The following is a 17,673-nucleotide window of genomic DNA, read 5'->3' as shown; positions in this document are numbered from 1 at the left end:
GCTCCTTGGAGTCAAGGATTCTGAAGCTTCATCTGACATACTTTGGGCATGTTGCAAGGAGGGACTGGTCCTTGGAGAGGGACGTCATTTGGGAGAGTGAAGGGACAGCGCAGGAGAGGAAGACCCTCAATCAGATGGATTGGTTCTGTGAGTGGAGTGGTGGGAATGAATGTGTTTGAGACAGCGAGGTTGGCACAGGACAAAATGGCGTTTAGGGCTCTTGTACATAGGGTCTCTGTGAGTCGCAAACGACTTTATGGCACATAACAACAATAACACAATGAGTTTGAGAGTTTTTAAAACAGACTTAAACAGGATTTTTTTTTTTAATTAGATACATATGGTATTACTTTCTTCAAATCTGGGTATGTTCTCCCATGTCAAAAACCTAGCAAAAAAAATGTCCTTTGTATTGCTACATAAAACACACCCCTCTACACACATACACGTTTCAGATATTAGTGGAACAAAAGTTCCACAACACTGTCCTGACTGTGGGATGACTCTGAGAGTATTCTTATTTACAGGGGATGTTTTCCTAGACATCCAGGGGATTCCTGAAACGGAGGGTAATACTGAACCCTGTCTGTTTTTCCTATATGTCTTGTACTGAGGGTAATGCTGAAACTTGTGTTTCCTATATTGTATGCTTTATATGTTCACTGACATGCCTGTTATTAAATTCCGTTTGTAATTTAGGCATAAGAAGTGATGAACAATAGCAATAGTAAAACAAAACAATTAGTAAGTAAAGTAAGGGTTGGGTAAACACAAGCACCTCAGTTAACACCACAATCGGTATGATAACCCAGATGACTGCAGAGTGACAAATGGGCTGGAAGAGGTGATTCATGTGCCATGTGAAACAGTAGAATATTCTGAGAGTTTTGTCTTGATACACAGGATTACACACAATTTAAAACTTTAGCCATTTGTGTGTGTGTGTGTGTGTGTGTGTATGTGTATGTGTACCATCAAGTCAGATCTGACTGGTACAGGAGGAGATTATCTCTCCTTCTTCGGCAGAGCATCTGGTGGATTCCAACCGTGTACCTCTGGGATTCAGTGCAGCTTATTGCCACTAGGCCACTAGAGCTCCCTAAAACTTAATCAATTTTTAAATAAAATTTTCCATTTAATATTTTTAGACCAGGAGCAACTAGTATGGAAAACTAACGAAGGCAAAACTATGGATAAGAGGGGAACTTTTGGGGAGTTTTCTTTCGTTTTTTTAAAAGATACTGCTTGTAACCAATTATCTTTTTAAAATTTTTTTTAAATCATTCATTGTTGCACATTCCCCCCCCCCATCTCCCTCCCTCAGGATACTTTGCAATAAACCTCTTGTTCCAGATTGTTGTTATACGTATAATACCTAATCATATATTCCTTTCAGGCTCTTTTTCCCCTCCTCTGTTCCAATGCAGTGTTAATTATCTGCCTACTGTTTTCCTAGTCTCCACCCAAAAACCCTTTGCCAGTCCTATTTTATAACAGCAGCATTATGCAGTATTTGTCCTTTTGTGACTGAGACATTTCACTCAACATAATTGTACTCCAGACTTATCCATGTTGTGAAATGTTTTGCCAGTTCATTGTTTCTCAATATTCCATTGTGTGAAAGGAATACCAGAAGTTTTCTAGCCCTTCATTTGTTGATGGGCACTTGAGTTGCTTCCATCTCTTTGCTTATTGTGAATATTGCAGCAGTAAATGTGGGTGTGCATTATCTTGAATTCATGACCTGTAGTTTGAAAGTACTCTCTGATTCAACAACTTGGCTTGCAGGTTTGGGTTTTTTCCAGCCCATTCTGCTATGGTTTTCAGTTGAGGAAATGAAGGATGTACATCTAATAAGTGACACAGGCAAGAGTCAAGTCTAGGTCTGTTTGATTCCAAAGTATGTACACTGAATCCTGTTCTTCCTCCTATGCTTTGCCTGTTGGAGGTGGGCTGCCAGCCTCTCTTTGAGCCACTCAAGGATCATTAATTGTAACCTATTCCCTTGTTTTCCAGGATGTTTGGCCAAGGTGACAGAGAGCTAAGTTAACCTTGTATTATCATGATAGCCTGCTGCAGCCTTTAAACAGTAAGATTTGAGACACCTCCCTATACCCAGTAGGCTGAATTATTATTGTTGGCACCCAGGAGATTCCAACTCATAGCAAGACCATATGACTGGGTAGAGCTTCCCTCACACAAGTTCCCAGCCTGTAGTCTTTATAGAAGCAGGTTGCCAGTTCTTTCCTATATGGAGCTACTGAGAGAGTTTGAACCACCAACCTTTTAGTTAATAGCTGAGCATTTAACTACTGTGTTATGAAGACTTCAGTCTGAGTTGACTATAGAGGAAAAAGCGCAGTAAGAGTAACCCTTTGCAGCTTGGCCAAAACATCAAGATAAAACGAAATCCCATATATAGAACACAAGGGCAGCTTCTCCAAGGATGGTCTTCAGTGCACTTCTAAAAGGAGAAGTGTGAGGACAGTGCTCCTTTCTTACTTCTTCCTCACCATCCTTTGGATTCCTTTAGAAATTGAAAGCAGTGTTTCCTGTGCTACCCCTAAATCCACTGCGAACCATTGACTCTGACTCAGTGACTCCATGATCTTATGGAAACTATGCCAGTACCCTCCCCTTCCTGATGGATCTTCCTATTTCATAGACTGAAATTCTTGATTTTCTATAGAATGAGATGAGCAGCATTTTTTTTTAATGTCTATAAAGGGAAGGTGGGAAAGTGAAAAAGCAGAAGAAAGTAAAAAAGGGTAGAGAAGAAAGGATGTTGGTAAACTTTAGGAGTGTAAACAGAAGAGAATTTCCAGAGAAGCTAGTCCTACTGCCAGGGGCCTCTTATATCTTTGAAGTCCAAAACTGCCGGAAGGCACTGGGAATGATTATGGGCTTTATAGAGAGAAGGAGGCAATTAAAAGGGTTGTTCCAGTCCCAGTTATAAAATCATGGGCAGTGGGAGGGGAGAAGTAACTTCTGGGTACCTCACATTAGAAATGATGCCTGCTGAGATATGGGAGAAGCCAGCGGAGATGGAAGGCAGAACTGCTGTCCTCTCAAACGAGAATTTTCTCTGCCTGTGCCAAGCAGTGGACCATTGATAGAATTATCATGCATACTGCTGTGCACAACTGAAATATAACAAAAAACTGCTGTTACGTTAGAGCGCTCTGGAGGCCCAACGGTAAGGAATTACGCTACCAACCCAAAAGCAGGCATTTGAAATCTACCAGCTGCTCCACTGGAAAGATGGATAATCTCCTCCCATTTGATTATGGCCTCTGAAAACCAACTGGAGGGTCGGTTCCAACTCAGTGGCAATAACTGACTGACTGCTGTTAGATTAGGCTTCTCTTATTTCATTTGGGAAACTTAACAAGTTGAACTGGTCTAAAATTATCTTAGCACTCCCTTTCCCCTCTCCCTGTAGCCCTTCCTTTCTCCTATCCCCCCTCATCTCAAAATACAAATTATGTATGTTTTGTATTTCTTTGTTCTGCTATTAATCCCCATGTTGTTGTTTGGTGGGTCTCTTCTGATTCATAGAGATACCCCATGTGGCAGTAGAAGTGCCCTGTAGATTTTCTCAGCTATAAACATTGGAACCACCAACTTTTATTGTAGCAGCTTAATGCTTAACCTTTGCACTACCAGGCCTCCTTTCAAGGATTCCTTTTTCATCCTAAAAGGAGCAGTGGTAATTATTCTATGGCATAAAACTAAAACTTTACCACTCACTGAAGGTACTCTGTGAATTAATTAAAAAAACAGATTAAAAATTTAGGTCTGATTTCTAGATCTAAAGTTTTTTTCTGCCTCAAATGCTACAGTTAGGGCGTTCACCTCTGGAAGGGCCATAACAAAGTTTACCACTTCCAAGAAGCCTTCCTGATACTCCTTCTTGTTCTTGTCACTGTAATTCTGTGTCCACTCTCTCTTTCATATTGCTGTTAGTTACCATCAAGCTGATTCCATCTCATGGCACCGCCATATGTGCAGGGGAGAACTGCTCCAGAGAATTTTCAAGTCTGTGACCTTTTAAAAGCTCATTGGCAGGCCTGTCTTAGAAGTGCTTGTAGGTAGGGTTTGAACTACCAACCTTTCAGCTAGCACTTCAGCACTCGACTGTGCTACCCTAGAGTTCCATCTAGTTATTGTTCTGTTAGATACCATCACATTGCCTCTGACTCATCATACCTCCCCGTACAACAGATGGAGTACTGTGCAATCCTGTGCCGACCTGGTATTCACTGCAGGGCTTACGCCCATTGTCCCAGCCGTGGTGTCACTCCGCCTTGTTGAGTCTTCCTCTTATAATTGACACTCTTCTTACCAAGTGTTTTATTTTACTTGGATCCATAATTAACACCTTTGGTATCAGCAGCCAAGAAATCAAAAACATAGCTCTTTGAGGAAATCTGATGTCAGTTTAAAGACTACAAGAGCACTAATCCAAGCCATGGTAATTTCGATTACTTGTAATGCATCTGATAATTGGACAATGAATATAGATGACAGAAGCATTGATGCCTTTGAGTTGTAGTGTTGGAGAAGAATACTGACTATCTCATGGACTGCCAAAAGAACAAACAAGTATGTCCTGGAGAAAGTGGAACCAGGGTGCTCGTTAGAGCAAAGGATAGTAAAACTTCGTCTTACGTTTGGGCCTGTTGTTAGAAGGGGCCAGTCCTTGGGAAAAGATGTCATGCTTGGAAAAGTGGCGGGTCAGGGAAAGGGAAGAATATTCTCAAGAAGGTGGGTTGGCATAATGACTATTAACAGTGGGCTCACATATACCAGAGATAGTGAGGATGGCACAGGATAGAGCAAGGTTCCGATCTGTTGTTCATAGGGTTGCTGTGAATTGTAATCACCTCAGTGGCACTTAACAACTTACCAAAAATGATATACTCAAGGGAGTCATCCTCCTAATATACACAGATTTGTGTTGTTATGTGCCATCGAGTCGCTTGCGACTTATAGCGACCCTATATACAAGAGCTCTAAATGCTGTTCTATCCTGTGCCAACCTCGCCATCTCAAACGCACTTATTCCCACCATTCCAGTCACAGAATCAATCCATCTCATTGAAGGTCTTCCTCTTCTTCACCGCCTCTCCACCATGCCAAACATGATGTCCCTCTCCAAGGACCAGTCCCTCCTTGCAACATGCCCAAAGTATGTCAGATGAAGCTTCAGAATCCTTGACTCCAAGGAGCATTCCTGCTTCACCCTTTCCAGGACAAACCTGTTTGTTCTCCTAGCAGTCCATGGTATATTCAACACTCTTCTCCAGCACCACAGCTCAAAGGCATCAATTCTCTATCATCCCTAGTCACTGTCCAACTCTCTGATGCATAGCACATAATTACAAAGACTATAGCCTGGATCAGGCACACCTTAGTCTCCAGCTTGACGTTGTTGCACTTCAGTACTCTTGAGAGGTCCCTCACAGCTGACTTTCCTAATGCAATTCGTCTCCTGATTTCCTGGCTGCTGTTACCAAGAGTGTTGACTGTGGAACCAAGTAAACTAAAACTGTTAACTATTTCAATCTCTTCACCATCCATACTGATGCTGCCAATTGGCCCAGTGGTGAGAATCGTTGTTTTCTTGATATTGAGCTTCAATACATATTGAAGACTGCAGTCCTTGACCTTCTGCAGCAAGTGCTTCAGGTCCTCCTCAGTTTCAGCAAGCAGGGTTGTATCATCTGCATAACGCAGGTTGTTGACGATTCTTCCACCAATCCTGATGCCACATTCCTCCTTGTACAGCCCAGCATCTCAGATGATCTGTTCTGCATACAGGTTGAAAAGGTATGGAGACAAAATACATCCCTGACGGACCCTTTTCTTGATTTTGAACCATCTAGTATCTCCCTGCTCTGTTCTGACGACTGCCTCTTGGTCCAAGTATAGGATTCACATTAGCACAATCAAATGTTTTGGGCACAATCAAATGTTCTGGGATTCCCATTCTTCTCAGAGTCAGCCACAGATTGTTGTGATCCACACCGTCAAAAGCCTTTGCATAATCAATGAAGCACGGATAGACATTCTTCTGGTATTCTTTGCTTTCTGCCAAGACCCATCTAACATTAGCTATAATATTCCTAGTACCACGACCTCTTCTAAATCCAGCCTGCACATCTGGCAGTTCTCTTGACATTCCAAACGTTTTTTGATAATTTTCAGCAGAATCTTGCTTGCATGTGATATTAATGATATTGTTTGATAATTTCCACACTCTGTTGGGTCACCTTTCTTTGGAATGGAAACAAATATTGATCTTTCCCAGTCAGTGGGCCAGTTGGCTGTCCTCCAGATTTTTTGGCACAACTTAGCACATCCAGGGCAGTGTGTATTTGTTGAAATATGTCAATTGGTATGCCGTCAACTCCTGGAGCCTTGTTTTTTGCCAATTCCTTCAGAGCAATTTGAACTTCCTCCTTCATCACCATAGGCTCTTGCTCGTATGTCATTTCATGAAATGCCCTGAGTATACTTTTTTAATTAATTTTAACAAAAATTTACAGAGACTTTTGATTTCCATTCATTCATTGTTGCACTTTTCTCCCTGCCCACCCCTCCCCACCCAGTACACTCTTCTCTTTGAAAAGTAAAAGAAAAATTATTTCTTTGTCTCCCCCCTGCCCCCCCAGTGTACACTTCTAAGGAACATTCTGGGTTACTTCTTCCAAGATATTTTTATTTGGGTTTTTGTTTTGTGGGTTTTTTTATAGTGCGTGATATATTCAGTATGGTTCATTAACATAACCCAAAGCTATATATTCTTCTTCGGTCTTTATAAATGTTATTAAAAGTTACTGGTTTCTAGTTTGTCCTATATTAACATATCTGTTATCTTTTTTTTTAAAGTAAGCTTTACTTTTTTGTTGTGGTAACTACATCTGTAGCAAAACGTTTGACACTTCGATAGTCTTCACACAGACAGTGACATCACTTATGGTTATCATGTTACTCAGCTGTATCCAACCCAAATTTTCCTTCCTCAGGAGTTCAGTGTTCCTTATGCCATCTTTCTTTCACCCTCCCTCCTTCCTGCTCCTTGTAACCGCTGAGAAATGTTAGTCCAAATCTATTCTAATATTTCATATGTTGTTGTGTACTATTGAGTCAGACTCTCTAGCAGGTTTTCAGAGATAATTAATCACGAGAGAGGATTGCTCATCCTTCCCCCACGGAGCAGCTGGTGGACTCAAACTGCACGCCATTGGGATTGCAGCTTCTTGCCACTAGACCACAGAGTTCCCTTCATATAAGTACCTTTTTAAAGGACTGTTATCTCCCACCCTACCCTTTGAATGAATCAGCTGTTCTCAAATTTGAGGATAAACTCTTTGAAGTTAGGGTGCCAAATCTTCAATAACTTAATCCTTCTGCCCTCAATCCCTTTTCTTGTTTTTCCTTACCTTCTCTCCCCCAAAGTGACAAGGAGCTACACTGCCAACCAAGAGGCACATGGCTCAAGTCCACCAGCTGCTCCATAGGAGAAAGGTGGGCAATCTCATGCCGTTTACAGCCTCTGAAAAACATGGTGGAGGGTCAGCCAGGAGTTGGCTCCTACTTATGGCACATAACAACATATCTACACATTCTACCCATTTTGTAAAGAGTCCATCACAAGGTTTTGAACAGACTATATGTTAACCAGAGAATTAGCTAGTTATAGGATAGCTCTGCTCCAAGACAATATGATATTTGACTCTCTTCCTAGAATAACTTGGCATTAGATGAAAGAGTAAAGGGAAGAGCTAGGGACCACCATGCTGTGACCTTGTTGAAAGAAAGGGCAGTGGCACAAACTGCTCTCACAACAGTTGGCCATCTTCCCACTGCACCTCCAGCCTTGGACTCCTTGGGCCCCACTAGTCAAGAAAGTCAGTCAACAATGCCAGCAGCCTACACATCCTTGGATTGGAGAGAATTGCTTTGGAGAAATTCTAGATTACTTACTTAGCTCTTACTTAGCTTTCCTACAGGTAGAAAATTGCTTCTATCCTTAGGTTTATCTTAAGCAATTTCTTTCCTTTCTCACGCTTTCTCCTCCCATTTTGAATGCTCCCACTGGATAAGATACAGTGTCCTGAAGACCCTTGTTTCACATTACCCAGGCCCCGGATTGCTATCTGCAGAGAGATAGGGGTCTGAATAGGTCTGCCTCTCAAATCCTCCTGTATCTGGAGTGTGATAGGAGTTGGGGGAGGTGAATGGGTGCTAGAAACAAAGCTTTGTGAAATGTGCCAAGGATTTTCAATCCTCTCCCATGAAGAGCCCTAGATCAGTGACTAGTGGGAGAATTGCCATTTGCAACTCCACCCATCTTTTTTTGTGTTCTTTTATTTGCATAGATTTGAGCCAGTTAAACATCAGCCAATACTGTTCTTGTAAATCCAACTGTAACCTAGTTTATCTCTCATTTTTTTTGCCACCTCCAAAACTGCACAGGTACAGTGTATACCTGAAGATATGTCCCTAAAAAATCCTATGCAGTTCAGATATTATTGTTGTTGTTTGCTGTTGAGTCGAGCATGACTCCTAGCGACTCTATGAATAAAAGACCTTTCAATAACTATCAACATTTATTGAAGTTCAGATAATATTATGGCTGGAAATGTTTTTATGGTACTGTTGTTGTTTGTTGCCATTGAGTCAATTCTGACTCAAAGTGACTTCTTGTAAGCAGAGAGGCACTGTTTTCACAGGGAGGTATGGTAGCCTAGTGCGTAGGGAGTTGGACTGCCAACTCACAGGCAAGCAGTTCAAATCCACTAACTTTCTGAGGGAAAAAAAGATGGGAAATCTTCTCTCATATGAGTTATAGCCTCTGAAAATTTGCTGAGGGGTCAGTAGCAGCTATGAGTTGATTCCAACAATGAAAATTGGGTTTATTTGTTTTTAATGTCCATATGTAAACTTTATTTCATTTGACATCATACAAAAATTTAAACTTAAAATAAAAAATGAAAATAAGCACTTTTTTGTTGTTGTAATAGAAAATATGCGCTTTTTATAAGTCAAAGAAAAGCCAAAATTTTAGCACTTGAGTTGATCTGCAAAAAAAAAGAAATGCTTGGAGGTACAAACTATGCTAGAGAGGGTCTAAAAGAGGTGTACAGTCATTTTTAAAAAGTTAAAAGTGGTTTCAAGATTACTTTTTATATTTACATTTACAGGCACTGACCAATTTACAAATACTTAGATAAATCAAAAGCAAAACCTTCATAAATGCAGCCTTCTTAGCAGCAACTAATGTGTGGAAAAGAAACACTAAAAACGATATGTTTACAAACATTAAGTTTTTATGTATAATAATTTTGTCATCTTATTTAAGACATTTTGTAGTGCCTTGCAGCCTAAAAATTCCAGTTTAGATTATAATCCTATAATTTTACACAGAAAAAAAGAATCTGATACTATAAATAGGATATAATCTTCTGATCTTTCCATTTTTGTTGCTTCTTGTCACAGAAAAAAAAACAAGAAAGCACAAGGTAAGCAAAAATGCACGTTGCACTAAGATGTTATAAAGCATAGCGGGCTTAATCTTTTTAGACTGACTACACTGATTCTTTAAAACAATTCACTAACTGCTGTCTGATACAGAGTTAGTGCTCATATTACAACAGTGCAAAATGGTTCATTGTTTCAACATAAAGTTTAAAGCAATCTCAAGAATACATCAAAAGCTTGTGAGGTATGAATGAAATAATATAAGGAGACACTCAGCACCTCAGTCTATCCCAATGAGTCAAGCGAAGACTTACGGCAACTGCCCAGTCTTGCAAGCTTCCACAGTGAAATGTAAAATGTAAATGAAATATTTCTTTTTGCTTCAAGTAACTGGATAGCTGGTTTGAATATTAGAACAGACTTAGACAACAAATTATCAATCATAGATTACATTCTAAGTACTTATGAATCATACCCTTTCTAAGATTCCACTAATCTCTTGATGTTAGAATGTGGTATGACAAAATGAAGTTTTATAAAAAACCTTTTATTTGGTTAGGTAATACCCTCTAAAATATTTTATTTGATCTTCTGATAACACATGTCATAATATTACCAATCATAAATGTAAACATTTTCAAAAATACAATTTTAAAATTAAAGTTTTATTAGGATATGTTATAATAAAATATAATTTTTATGTATGTCCTTTAAAAATTAAAACATGAAAACAAGAAGAATTTTTAAAAAGCCATGATAGAGGTAAGCAAAATGCCATAATGTCTCTATTGTTCTTTATTTCTCAGAATTTACTATGAAAGAGAGGCCAGTTATCTTTTCAGGTTAGCAGCTCTTAAAGGTAGTATACTGTTCAAATCTCTCTTGGTTTTCAATCTGTGCCTTGACTTTAGAAACTGATCCTTGATCATGTAAAATTTCTGCTTTCCATGAACAGCTCAGGCTGTGTTCCTTCAAACGGTTCTTCTGTACAGATGTATTTATCCATTCAATTCCATGGGGCTTTGGAATGGCTTTGGCTTCATGAACTGAAATCATCTGACTGTCTCAGTCAAATTCTATAGCATAATATTTAAGAAAGCCCAGTAGGAGGTCCCCAAGATTTGATTCATTGTTTGAGAGGTAAGGAGGAACATTACATGGAGCTTCATGGACAAGGTGCAGCAGTATAACAGGGCTAAAAGACACAGTAAATTTTTTGTAGGGATGGAAGGATGGGTTCAGGTACCATTTGTAAATAGTGTAAAACCATCAGAACAAGACTATAGCTGCTTAAAGTACCACAACTGGCATCATTTATCCCATGGTGACTTGCTCATATATTAATGACCAATACTAACAGATGAACGTGATTTTCAAGGTATGCCTAAGTTCTGAGAAGGAATGTGTTTCTTATTCCAACAATGTTGTTTACATTCAAGTCAAACTCTACATAGGTGACTTTATCCCTGAACTTAACAATTGGCATTTTTGCTCGAATCAGCTGAGGTCTGTCAATGTAGCCAGAAAGTCTAGTACAGAAGTGTTTATGGACTAAGGTGAGTATATGCCATGCTTCTGTCTTCTGATTTACTGGTTCTTCTTTAATAACTAGGTATAAATCATCATCACTACTCCGGGTACCAAATCCATTCAAAGAAGATCCAACCAAAAAAAGTCTACTTGGTGGAAATAACAGTTGAATTTCTCTCTGCAGTACTGTCTGACAAAGTTCTTTAAATTGCTTACTTGCTGCTGACATGCTTGAAACAACTCCAGTATCTACTCACTCAACTTCTCTTGGGCCTCTGGCAGTGTGATTTCTCTAGGTTCTAAAAATGGTATTTCTTGAAAGGGTGGAACACATTTGACTGTATCTGGTACTTAGAGTGCATGAATCAATGGCGGCACTGAGTATCTTCTGTCACGTGATAAAGGCACTGTCTAGTTAACTATAGCTGGCTCTCGGTGGGCTGAATGGAAACGTTGCCGTTTACCTTCAAGTGGAAGGGGTTTTTCATCGCTTAATCTCTTCCTTCCTCAGAATAAAGGCGGAGGTCTGCAGTGGACTGATATTGCCTTATGTCAGCTGTTGTAACGACACGGCTCTAGACAAGTCTACATTCTGAAAGTTGAACTATGCAGCTATAAGCTGCTGGTGTGAATAAAAAGCTGGTGACAGCGCAGAGAAGTTATTATGGTATGGAGTAAAGGGAGAGCAACCGAATATTGAAGAATTTGGAAACATGCTCTTGTTCACTAAAAGTGAACATGTATTCTTCTACCTTCACTCTTCACCACCTTCTGAAACACTTAGCCAGGGTTCCAAAATAATCCTCCGCACAGGATCAGAAATCCTTGGGTGGAGGTGCTAACAATCATGGCCTCCTGCCTCTGCTGCCCCCGAACTTCCGAGGCCAGAGCGACTACGACTGGTCACACAGGCCTGTGGGACAGCGAGGCCCAACTTCCCAGTGAGAGTTTTTAAAATAGGGTTTTCAGAGTTACGACTTTTTAGAAGCAAATTGACTTTGAAGTACCTCTGGGAAGCAGCAGTTTTCACTAATAGTTTGGTGCTTAACTACTTGCGTCACCCAGGGATTCCCTTTAGAACACTAACTGGTCGGGCAGGGAGGGGAGAGGAAGAAGAGGAGCTGCTTATTTCAAAGGACTCGTTGCAGATCCACTAGCAGTGCCAAGTTTCCATTTGTGTGTTTTCATCATCAGTTCATAGGCTATATAACAAGTGGAATGGTCCCCAAGTGTCACTATGTCATAGGTAACAAAATCGAGGATAAGAGGGGTCACTGGGTTGATAAAGCTAATGGAGATCGAGGACCCAAACTCCGGTCTCCTGACTGCCAGCCTAGTACTGTCACAGGAACAATGGAATGAGGTAGAACTTCCCAGTTTTGATTCTTTTGTACTTTACCTCCATCCTTTCTCCGGTAAAACACTTTCATTTGATTATTAAAATGTAAAAGCCTATAAAGTAAAAGGCATCTCCCTTGAGATCACCATTATAAAGAGTTCAGTACTCCGCCTTCTAAGAGGCTTGCATGCTGCTCTGATGCTGCCCATATTTCAGGTGTATCAGGTTTAGCGTCCATGCTAAAATTAAGTAGGAAGAAAGGCCTGGCAATCTACTCCAGAAATTTGCCCATGAAAACCCTATAAACCACAGTGGTCAATCCACAACCAATCATAAGGATGACACAAGACCAGAGAGCATTTCCTTCTGTTGTACCTAGGATCTCTGTAAGCCAGGGGGCTGACTTGATGACAGCTAATAATAATAACAAAAATTTTCCATTGTTGTTATGTACCATCAGGTCAACTACAGCTCATAGAAACTCTATGTACAATGGCTCTGAACATGCCTTATGCTGAACCAATCTCTCTCTCTGACACACCTTTACGCATTACCACAGTTACTGTGTCCATCTATCTCATCCAGAGTCTTCCTCTCCTGCATTGTCCTTCTACCCTTCTAAGCATGATGTCCTTTTCCAAGGACTGATCCCTTCCAACAACATACTCATAGTATGGGAGATGGCTTCAAAATTTTTGCCTCCAAGGAGCACTGTGGTTTCTTCTTCTCCAGGGCAGACCTGTTTGTTTTCTTGGCAGTGTAAGGTATGTTCAGTACTCTTCCTGAGATATATATATATATATATATATATGAGTTCCGATGAGACCATGGTTAAAGTGCTCCCAGTGACAGGGAAAGATATGGCAGTTTGCTTTTGTGAAAATATACAGCTTTGGAAACTCTAAGAGGCTGTTCTACTCTGCCTTCTAGGGTTGCTTTGAGTCAGAATTGACTGAAGTGGGTTTGGTTTTGGTTGGATACACCACACACACACACACGCACGCACACACACAATTATTAGCAACTTAAATTGTTCCTATTAGGTACTGTTGCATCAGCTCTTACTCATTACATTTGTCAACAATTGGGACACTATTGATAAAGTTACTGTTAACGAAAGGCCATGATTCATTGAGAATTCCTTTCCTGTGTCTCCATCCACACCACGTAGTGCATTTATTTGTCATGTCTTGTTGAGCACCTCACAGTTTTAAATATTTGTTTAATAGATTCATGTCTCTGTGTGTTGAGCATCTTTCCAGGTCTGTATGTAAGGTATTCCACGTCTTTTTAAATTGCCACAGTGTTCCAGAGAGTGACTGGATCCCATCACTTTACACTGCCCTTGACAGGGAGCCCCTGTCTGAACGTGTCACTGAATCTGGGCGCTGCCGTGTGAGTTAGTCTGACACTCCCTGCTGTCTCGGGGGTTTGATGTTATAGGAGACCGAGAACAGTGACGTGTATGAACTGAGAGAGCTCAGGCGGAAGGAACAGAGTGGCCTGTAGTACTGAGTCACCGCTGTCACTCACGCACCTCCCTCTACACTAATGAGGGCTTGCATCTCTCGTTTGAATCTCTTTTTCACACAACTTGTTGGACTTGTTGTGAGAAGTACCAGCAAAGAACAATATCAACTGTCCAATAGTTGGGAAACTGTTTGACCTGATTAGAGATCTTTCTAGTGGGGCTTGGTGGGACCCCCCTGTCAGAAGGGTTTGAGTAAGGGGTTGATATAGTCTAAGGAGTCTGTGAGCAATGCAAATGGTTAAGGCACTTGTTTGCTGAGAAGGTGAAGGTTCAAGGTCAACTGGAGGTGCTTTGGAAGAAAGATTCAGTGGTCTAGTTCTGAAAAATCACTCAATGGAAACTTTGTGGAGCATAGACCTGCCGTCAAACATGTGGGGTCTCGTAAGTCAGAATGACTCAAAACAGTTTTGTTGGTTCCCCCCCCCCCCTTGCTAACCTGTGAAAGAATCTTCTGATGACCATCTGTTGTAACTGGAAGGGACCTGAAAAGGACTTAGACGAGTGCCCACAGGCAAGAGGTCAGAATGTCTTCTCTTACTTCCTATTCTCCACCTGCTCCTGTCTGATTAGTCGTCTTTATATTAAGATTACCTCAGAAAGCCCAAGTCCATATTTGGAACAAGTTTTTAAATAACTTTCCCCACATTTTCAATTTGTATAGTAATAATTAAACTAGCCCTGTTATCCCCAGGGGTATTCTAATAACACAGACATACATAAGCTGAGAAAAATAGTACATATTCAATGCAGTTAAAACATTTTATATGTGGGTGTCTCCTTGGTAAGCTGTCATTTGTTGGGCTGATGGATAATTCCTTACTAGAACTCAAGTCTTTATAGTGCATAGGACTTTCTATATTTTAAAATTTAGCCTGTTGAACATAGATTTGGTTCTCTGTTGATGTCCCTTGGAATAGTGCAGAGCCTGTACTTTACCCCTCTGAGCCTCCCCTCTTAGACATTCTCCATAATCTCAAACCCTTGGTTCACTCCGTACACCCTCACCAACCTTTATCCCTGATTGAGTTACAAAAGCCCCCAGAGCTACTTCAGAGCTGCTGTTTCCCCTCTAGGCATTATAAGTTTCCTTTTAGAGGTATAGGCAGCCCTCACTGTCCCCTTCTGCAAAGCCCCACCAGACAGGCTCCTACACCCAACATAGAATAACACATTTCTCAGAGAGGGAACCATGATGTGGAATTGCCAGGCTTGCAGCTTTGTGAGGTTGACAGGGCAATGTGGGACCCAGGCCTGGGCAGAGGTGCTGTGCCCAGAAGCCTTGCTAGGGTGTTATTCCATTTGAGAAAGGTGGAGACACACTCAGCTGGTTTTTCTCACACAACACTATTTCTACCAGTTACCCACAGGTATTTACAACAGACACATTTCTGTGACACTGCTTCTCCATAACTCGCTGCTTTCAGGCATTCTAAAGATGATAGACAGCTTGTCCTGAGGTTCTACAGAGCCTCAGACTTCTAAATCTTCTGCTGCCCCTTTGTTTTTCCTCCTTTCTGAAACTCCGACCTTGGTGAGGAGTAGGTGGATGGATCTGTTGAGCAGAAAGAAGTACTTTGCAAACTGTGATTGCTTAATAAAAAATGAGTGTTACAAGACAGCCTGGGACCCCTGTGGTTTAGGAAACTCAGCTGCAGGTGGAGGTTTCCAGGACAGGAGTTACTTGGGAAGTGACACTGAAAGGGGTGGGGTGGGGGTGGCTTCCTGGGGGATTTAGATGATACTTGAGCCCGGATATGGAATAGGAGAAAAAATAGCAACTTTGCTCTCAGGGAGTCTTTACTCTCCCCAAATGCTGATTTCATTGACCCAAATCAAGTCTCTGCTGCTATTTGCTAGGACCTATTTTAAGAGAGTCTTATAAATATACAAAGGCGGAAATGCCTGGGAGGAGGGTGGCAGGAGGATGTGGTTGTACTCCAGGACAGGATCTGACTCAACTCATGCCTCCCTCCTGGATCCCTAGCTGTCCGGAGGGATGCCTCCAAGGTGATGTTTGGAAGGAGGTGCTGGGAACAGGTGCAGGTTTACTTTGTTTGTGGTTCAGAGAAGTTTGTGCCTGTCCTCATGATGTGTGTCCTCCACCGCTGCCCTGGGCAGGAAGAGGGCAGAGAAAGTGTACAGTGGGATGGTGCAGGGCAAGAAGGCAGAGCAGAGAACTAGTACGTACTCCTGTCTTACTTGGTGTTACACTGAGATGCTTCATCTCCTGCTGCTACACAATCTGCATCTCCCTTTCTTAAAGAGATCTTGTCTGACACACCTTTGTTCCCCTCTGGTGCCTGCTACAGTATTGTCCAGATTTCTCTTGTTCTCATTGCTGTCAAGGCAGAACCAGCTGGTGGTTGATCTGTCGTTGGGTTTCTGAGGCTGTAAATTGCACGGAAGGAGATTGCCTCTTCCTCCCTTAGAGGCACTGATGGATTCAAAGCAGCAGAGAAGCACAGCCTTTGAATTAGCAGCACAACCCACTGTGGACTTTGCCCCCAGAATTCCCTACTGTCCAGTGAGTTCAATGAGTATTTATTGAATTAATAGGTCTCAGGAAAAAAAAAAATTAAAAATCACCTGATTGCCATCAAATCAGAAATGACCCATAACTGACCTTTCAGCACATTTTTCAGATGGATGATAGCCCATCTTTCTTTTGAGGAGCAAGCAGCTGATGGCTTTGAACCACCGACCGTGAGATGGCAGAGCAACTTCTTAGCCACTAGGCCACCAGAGCTCCCTCTAGGTCTCAGAGCACAGAAAAATTATCATGATGCTTCCTAGTGTTCCCCAGGTATATGAACAATGAACCTAGGTTGCTGTAGATTACATTTTGAGGCCTGTGGCACTCAGAGAAATGGTGGGTACCACTTTATGGGGTTGAGACATAGCAACAAAGAGCAGGCAGGAGAGCAGGTAGCCACCTGGAAATTTTACACAAGACAAGCCTTTGAAGAACCAGAATTCTACACACATTTGCCCAGCTGCTTGCTGGCTTTGTAAGCAAAGGAAATAAGAAGACTATTGTGTCAACTCTTTGAGAGGTTGGTGTGGTCTTCCTTGGGGCTAAGAAAACCCCCAGGTAGGGTTAGCAGTCCTCCCTGAGGCTCAGGTTTCTTCCTGCCATCTGAGAAAAGCTTTGTAGGAGGTGCTGGCAGGGGGAGGGGTTGGTAAAAGAGAGTCAGGCTGGGCTGCAGGGAAGCTGCCCCTTTCAAGTGCAAGTTAGACTCTTTTGTGAGCTGTTTACTCCCACCTCATGCCCAGGGGTGCAATGTGAGTCATTTAATCTAATTGGTTTAATGAGTAAATGATCTGGGCAGAGAGGGGGGCTGGAGGAGAAAGGGAGGGGCAGTGCTATCTATGCAGAGTCAGCTTTGAAAAGAAACCTGTTGTCAGCTCTCAAGGGATAATGATCATTAAAATGGGGGTAGAGACACTTCTTCAGAAGAAGGAGAATGGACCCAGATGTTGGATGGAAATAAGAGTGGAGACCATGAAGGGGAGTCTTAGATTCTCAGTGCCCTTTTTTTTTTAAAAAAAAAATTGTTTGAAAGACCTGAACATTTGTGTAACTTTCATCCTTTCTCCAAGTTCAAGTTGGAAGTGGATGCCATTCCTAATTCCAAGCTTGTTTTAATTGGGGAGCTCCAGCAAACACTGTCCACCATGGGTAACCATTATCACATTTGACACATCATTGTCACAGTGTTTAGCATCACATGTCACAGTGTTTAGCATCACAGCAACCATGAGTTACCTCTGTACAGCAAATGGA

At 41.5% G+C, this 17,673-nt stretch overlaps 1 protein-coding gene and 1 pseudogene across 1 annotated transcript in view; one reads left to right on the top strand and one right to left on the bottom strand.

The window, feature by feature from the left end:
* B4GALNT3 (beta-1,4-N-acetyl-galactosaminyl transferase 3) overlaps nucleotides 1–17,673 on the top strand; it is a 143,226-nt gene that overhangs the window by 46,599 nt on the left and 78,954 nt on the right. The gene's annotated exons all lie outside the window — the stretch shown is intronic.
* On the bottom strand, nucleotides 10,320–11,734 carry LOC102848826 (annotated as a pseudogene).

Source organism: Elephantulus edwardii, unplaced genomic scaffold (genome assembly GCF_000299155.1).
Source record: "Elephantulus edwardii isolate Elephantulus edwardi_28Jun2011 unplaced genomic scaffold, EleEdw1.0 scaffold00096, whole genome shotgun sequence".
Lineage (NCBI taxonomy): Eukaryota > Metazoa > Chordata > Mammalia > Macroscelidea > Macroscelididae > Elephantulus > Elephantulus edwardii.
Note: the sequence above shows the minus strand (reverse complement) of the source record. Positions and strands in the feature narration are given on the sequence as shown.